A 6,238-nucleotide genomic window follows, 5' to 3' on the forward strand; every position below is an offset into this window, starting at 1 on the left:
ATTCTCTTACATTGCTACTGGTAGGAATGAAAATGGTATAGTTGTTTTGGAAAACAGTTTGTCAATTCAATATAAAGTTATCGATATTGTTAAATATACACATATCATAGGACTCAGTAATCTCTTTTGTACACCTCAAGAAAACTGAAAACATCTGTCCCTCACATACAACTGTACATAATTGTTTATAGCAGATTTATTCATAATTGACCAAAACTGATGACAACTCAAACGTCTAATTCATGAACTGATAAACAAATTGTGGTACCTCAGTATTATGAAATGTTACTCAATATTACAAAGGAACAAAGTCAGTGGTGCGCTACAGTGGGCTGGTATGGTCCCAGCTGGTGAGCACCCAGTTTAATTTATAGGAATTCTGCCAGCTGGTTTAGGTAGCTTAATATAGGCCATGATTAGAGTATTTAAACTGCAATAATTAGCAAATGCTACAAATCAGGGATTTTTTTTCTCGTTGGAGAGCAGGTTGTTACAGTTTTTATCAGCACACTGCTAAGTAACTTACTGATACATACAACAACTTAATAAATATCAAAAACATTATGCTCAGTTAAAGAAGACACAAAAGACTGTATTTTATATAATTTCATTTATATGATATTCTAGAAAAAGCAAAACTATAGGGACATTAATTAGTTAACGGTTGCCAAGGGCTATAAGGAGAGAGAGAGGACTGACTACAAAGAAACATTAGAGAATTTTTTGGTGTGATGGAAATGTTTCATATCTTGATTACGGTGGTGATTATCCAATTGTGTACATTTGTCAAAACTTTTACTACATGTAAATTATACTTCAATAAACCTGTCTACAAAAAAATTGGGAATCATTTATCTCGTATTTCTTTTCCAGATGATAAGTGCATCATACATACAAAGGGGGAACTGGAACTTATCAGTGGAAATATCAGAAAGGCAGATTTTAACACACATAAATAGAAAAAGATTAAAAGTGTCAAAAAAGAGAATGAACTTGTAATCAATCCCACAAAGTATGGAAACCAATGGCTGAATGATCCTGCCAACGATGCTGTAGAAATGATCCTACTGAGTGTGATTTCAGACTACGGTAATAACAGGTCACTATCACTGAAGTCTCCTCCTGATCAGAGCCAGGGGCACTCAAATTCCATCACATTGTGTTTTGAATGTCTCAGATCCACTTTTCAATTTTAACAAAACATCAGTTATTCATTTTACAATCAAGCAACTGCTATCTTTGACTCAAAACCTAATATATGAGGTGTGATCAAACAATACGGTGAATGTTCAAATTTTAAAAAATTGTTACAGTAAAAGACATATTGCCATTAATCCCCTTCAAAATACTCTTCCTCACTTCGAACACACTTATCCCATCATTCTTGCGACTTTCTAAAGCAGTTCTGGAAGTCCATTTAGTGAGTGTCTTTACTTGTGTTGTCATGGTAGCCTCAATGTCCTGAACTGATTCAAAACATTTTATCTTTCATGGTTATTTTGACTTTGGGGAAGAGCCAGAAGTCACACAGTGCCAGATCCAGTGAATAAGGTGGATGAGGACATACTGCAATGTTTTTATTTGACAAAAACTGCCATATGAGAAGCCATATGTGACACAGAGCCTTTCCACTGTGATCAACAAATACAGTGAATGCTGCTGCCGAGTGCCATCCAACGGAAAGGCAGGGATCTTCAATATGGGAAGTGGCGCATCGAACCTTAATAACAGTGTGTGACAAGTTTCATAACTTGTTCAGTTCAGTCAGTAGGGTGTGAGCTACGGTTGAGAGAAGGTGTGTTTTCAAGTGTGCCATAAATCATCCTCCATCATGACAATGCTCCATGTCACACATCGCTTCTGGTATGTGGCAATTTCTGTCAAATAAAAACATTACGGTGTCTTCATCCACCTTTTTAACTGAATCTAGCACCATGCAACTTCTGGCTCTTCCCCCAAGTCACAATGACATTGAGGCAGCCAACACAGCACAACTAAAGACATTCATGAAAGAGGACTTCCAGAACTGCTTCCAAAAGTGGCAAGAACGATGGGATAAGTGTTGCTCAAAGCGTGGGAGAGTATTTTGACGGGAATTAATGGCAATGTGTCTTTTACTGTAATAATTTTTTTTTATTTAAACATTCACCGTATTGTTTGATCACACCTCATAGCCTTTCTTGTTACAAGCGCTGGCTCTGGCACTAAACTGTCTGAGTTCAAATGTTGGCCCACCAGTGGCTGTGTGATATTGAACAAGTGCCTCTAAAAGATCTATTTCTTCATCTGTAAAATGGGATTAACATTTTCCTAAGGTTTCAATAAGAACACATGAAAAATGATTTCTATGGGCAAATTCTCAACAACAAACACTTCTTAGATATAACTAGAAGTAAAGGATATGAATTATCAAACCTAATTCTCTAAGAATTTTAACTTTCCAAATATAGAGGATTTATACTTTAATTATATACCCACTAATTCATCTTTTGTGGAGACATCTTTTTGAGAATGTGATAACTCCAAGGACTCTTTACCCAGAGAAAAATGCATATACAGGCATACCTAGTTTTATTGTACTTCATTTTATTGTGCTTCAAGGATGTTTATTATTGTTTTTTGTTTTTTACAAATTGAAGGCATGACCCTCCACCAGCAAATAGATTCCTGCTGGCTTTACTGCTGTGGTCTGGAACCAAACCCATAATATCTCCAAGGTATGCCTCTATATGTTATATTATACATATATTTCTGAGGTTTCAAGGACCTTCTGAAACATACATGAAATTAAGAATGCCTGATATAAACTCTTAAAATTGAAAGGTGAGCAGTGGATTTAAGAATTTTCAAAGCAGAGAATCCAACTAATATTGAATTATACACTGTCATTTACTTTTTTAAAACAGATTTTGCAAGTACTGTGTTTCCTCGAAAATAAGACCTAGCCAGACAATCAGGTCTAATGCGTCTTTTGGAGCAAAAATTAATATAAGCGATATTATATTATGTTATACTCAGTCTTATGTTATAGTAAAAAAAAGACCCAGTCTTATTTTACTAAAGACCCAGTCTTATAGTAAAATAAGTCTTATAAAATAAGTCTTATAGTAAAATAAGACTGGGTCTTATATTAATTTTTGCTCCAAAAGACACATTAGAGCTGATTGTCGGCAAGGTCTTATTTTCACGGAAACACCATAAGAGTAGATATCGTGTTTTCTAATTTCTATCTCCTTTACGCAAAAAATTTAAATTAGAAACCTAAATTTTTTACATGCATCCATTTCAACTCAGAAAAACTAGCAGAAACCTGTATTTCTAGCAGTTTAAGAATGAATGACTCAAAGTGTAACATGCAATACCCCTGCTCAACAACTGTGGGAAGAGTTCTCAAGTCAGTCTAATGCAGTATGTACTTTTAAATATAAAAAACATACCAAGCTAATTAATTCCTATGCTGAGAGTCCCATAATAAAGTTTTAATTTCTTTTACAGCTGGACCTATGCACTATTACATCGTTGTGATTTTTTTTTTACTAATCAATATATTTTTTATTCTGTTTTCTGTTATGTTTGTTACATAGCCTGATGGCGGAAACTAATTGTTTTCAACCTGCTATCGAATAATTCCAACCTGGAAATATGTTGCTATCTCAAAGCAAAGGTTTTGTTTTTCTTTTTTAATTGTTTGGTTTTCAGACTATAATAGTTGGCTAACCAACTCATACCTATTACGGAACAAAAAAATAGTTTTTCGTAGGCATCAGCACCATTTTCCCACAGGAAATAACCATTTTGAAAGTACTGGAAGTCGAGACAAGGGTTCACATAGATAGTAAACATCCTTTCAATCAGGTTTAATCAGATTATTTCAGTGAAACGGAGACCTAATACTGTAGACCTCCGAATTCAATGGTAAAAATCAATGCAACGCAGCATCTGAGGATCAAACACTGGCCAGGTTGCCAAAGGGCTGTTGGTCAGAAAGGTCACATCTGCTTTTAAAACCTCACCGTAACGGTGAATGTTTGCGATGCCTCCGCATCCCGGTACAAGAAAACAACAGGGCAAACACACAACACAGGAGCATCTCCGGTTCCTTCCATGAACCAAGGGTTTCCAGCACAGGGCGTGGGGGAGGGGGAGCGGGTTCGGGGATAAGGCAGGAGAGGCCCGCGGCCCCGGAGACAGACAGCGCCCGAGGCTTGGAGGCCTCACTCGGCAGCGCCCCGGCTGGGGGGCTCCAGAAGCGGAGACCCCCGTTGGGGGGCCCGGGCCAGACCCCCATTCCCGGGCCGCCAGGTTACGCCCCCACTGCTGACTAGAGGTGATGTTCAGCCCTCTGCTCCCTCCTCCCCCGAAATACCCCAGCATCGTTCCCAACCGCCAGCCGCGGGTGACCCCGACCCCGACCCGACCGCGATGGCGCCCTCTCCAGGCCGCAGTGGAGGACACACACCAGGCCACCAGCTCTGATGGCAGCGGCCACGGCGACTCGGGGCAGCGCGGTCCCGGGGGACGACGGCAGCTGGGCCGCGGCCTGTCCCCAGGGGCAGCGGGCGCAGGGCCGCCAGCGGGCAGCGCCTCCGCCCCGCACGAACAAAGCGGCCCCGGCGCGCGGGGCGCGGGTGGGGGGCAGCGGGGGGCACTCACCGGGGGGCACTCACCGGGGGGCGGGCGGGCGGGCCTGGCCCCAGCGGGGACCGGGCGGACCGGGGCTCCGCACCGAGGGCGCGCTGGCGACCGAGCGGGGGCGACGGGAGCAGCGTCCGCGGCGGGGCCCGGGAGCCCCGCTGCGGGGGCCGGGGCCGCGGGCCGGGCTGGATTCGGCGGCCGCGAGGTGCAGGAACCGGTCTGCCGGGGCGGGCAGCGGCGTTAGGCGGCCGGGGCAGCGACGCCGCCGCCTTTCCCTTCTCCTGCCTGGGTCCCTGTTCCCCCGCTTCCTCCTCCTCGCCGGGTCCCCGCCGCCGCCTCAGCCTCGGCGCTGCTCCGGCTTCTCCTCTCCATCAAGGCCGGGCCGACCCGCAGGGACCATCCCGGAAAGTGAGGGGTTGTTGCCGTTCCCCGCAGCTGTTGGTGGCCATCTTTAATCCTCCTCCTCCTCCTCCTCCTCCTCCTCCTCCTGCTTTCTCCACCTCCCGCCGGCTGCCTGACTGATTGACTCTGGATCCTCCTCTTTCCTTTCCTGCTCCTCCTACTGAGCCGGCCGCAGAAATTGCAGCCGCTCTTCCTCTCTCTCCCCTCCTGCCTTTCCTTCCTCTTTCCTTACTTCCTTCCCTCCCCTCTGTTTCCCCCTTTCTCACTCTTACGGGCAGGATTCGCCCCCTTTTGCAGGCAGCGGGTGCTGAATTCTCTTAGCTTGAGTGTGGCCCACATTTTCACGCCTGCCCCTCGCCTCCCTTCCCCTCCGCACGCGCGCCGCCGGCTTCCTGCCCCTCGCCTAGCGCTCAGCCGCTCGACTTTCCCTCGCCCAAGCCCCTGCTCCTCTCCCGCGGTCCTCACCCTCTTGAGTTCCAGTTTTCCCTCAGCCTCAGCTGAGCAAGGACAACGGGGTTCCGCTCTCCTTACCCCTACACCCATTTGATGGATGCTGTCAGACTGCGATGGAAGAACGGGAGACGGCGCTGATTCCTCTCTCGCTGGAGTACAAAAGGACTGCCCACGCGAGCTGTTTTACTATGCAGCTTGGAAACTCCTGGGTGGTGTCGTGTTTGGCTCCGGTGCATCTTTGGACCCGGGAGTTAAATAGCCCAGTCTCACATGTTGCCTTCCCTCGGTGACCTTGAGCCGGTCGCCTTAAGATTTTAGGGGTTGTCTTTCTTTCTTTTGTAAAGGGCATTATTCATACCTTTGCAGTTCTAACACACACAGTGTTTAGACCAAACGAGCATGCTTCGGTAAAACTAGAACCGCCAAGTGCTCATCAGTTTTGTCCCTATGGTGTTTGTTGCTAATCAATCCAGTGGACAATTTGGGGCAGGCTCCAGTTCTGGGAATGGAGGCAAATTGAGTCAGCAGTTATTGAGTGGGCTCCCTTAAACAGGCTTAGAGTGGGGAAGTGGTAATATCGTTCTTATGACAAACTTGTTTCTTCTAACACTGCAATCTACCCAAACTTGTGAATTTCCTCTAATAAAGATGAAGCAAGCTGGACTTGCTGTTTGCTTGTCTTCAGCCACTCTGCCTTTGGCCAATTGGAACCGTTTGTATGGATTCACTTACCGATCACTACAAGATT

General features: G+C 45.0%; 1 protein-coding gene across 3 annotated transcripts in view; it reads right to left on the minus strand.

Annotated features, from left to right (window-relative positions):
* Positions 1-5,602, minus strand: part of WDFY3 (WD repeat and FYVE domain containing 3) — a 248,184-nt gene extending 242,582 nt beyond the window's left edge. Inside the window, exon 1 of one of the 3 annotated variants that reach the window (XM_081056216.1) lies at positions 5,503-5,602. The gene's annotated coding sequence lies outside the window, so the exon portion shown is untranslated. Of the gene's footprint in view, positions 1-4,653; positions 4,852-5,502 lie in introns of those variants that run through there. The other 2 variants (XM_081056218.1, XM_081056217.1) reach the window with 2 other exon arrangements.
* Positions 5,603-6,238: the final 636 nt, after the last annotated feature.

The sequence above is a fragment of the Rhinolophus hipposideros genome (genome assembly GCF_964194185.1).
Source record: "Rhinolophus hipposideros genome assembly, chromosome: 1".
Classification (NCBI taxonomy): Eukaryota; Metazoa; Chordata; class Mammalia; order Chiroptera; family Rhinolophidae; genus Rhinolophus; species Rhinolophus hipposideros.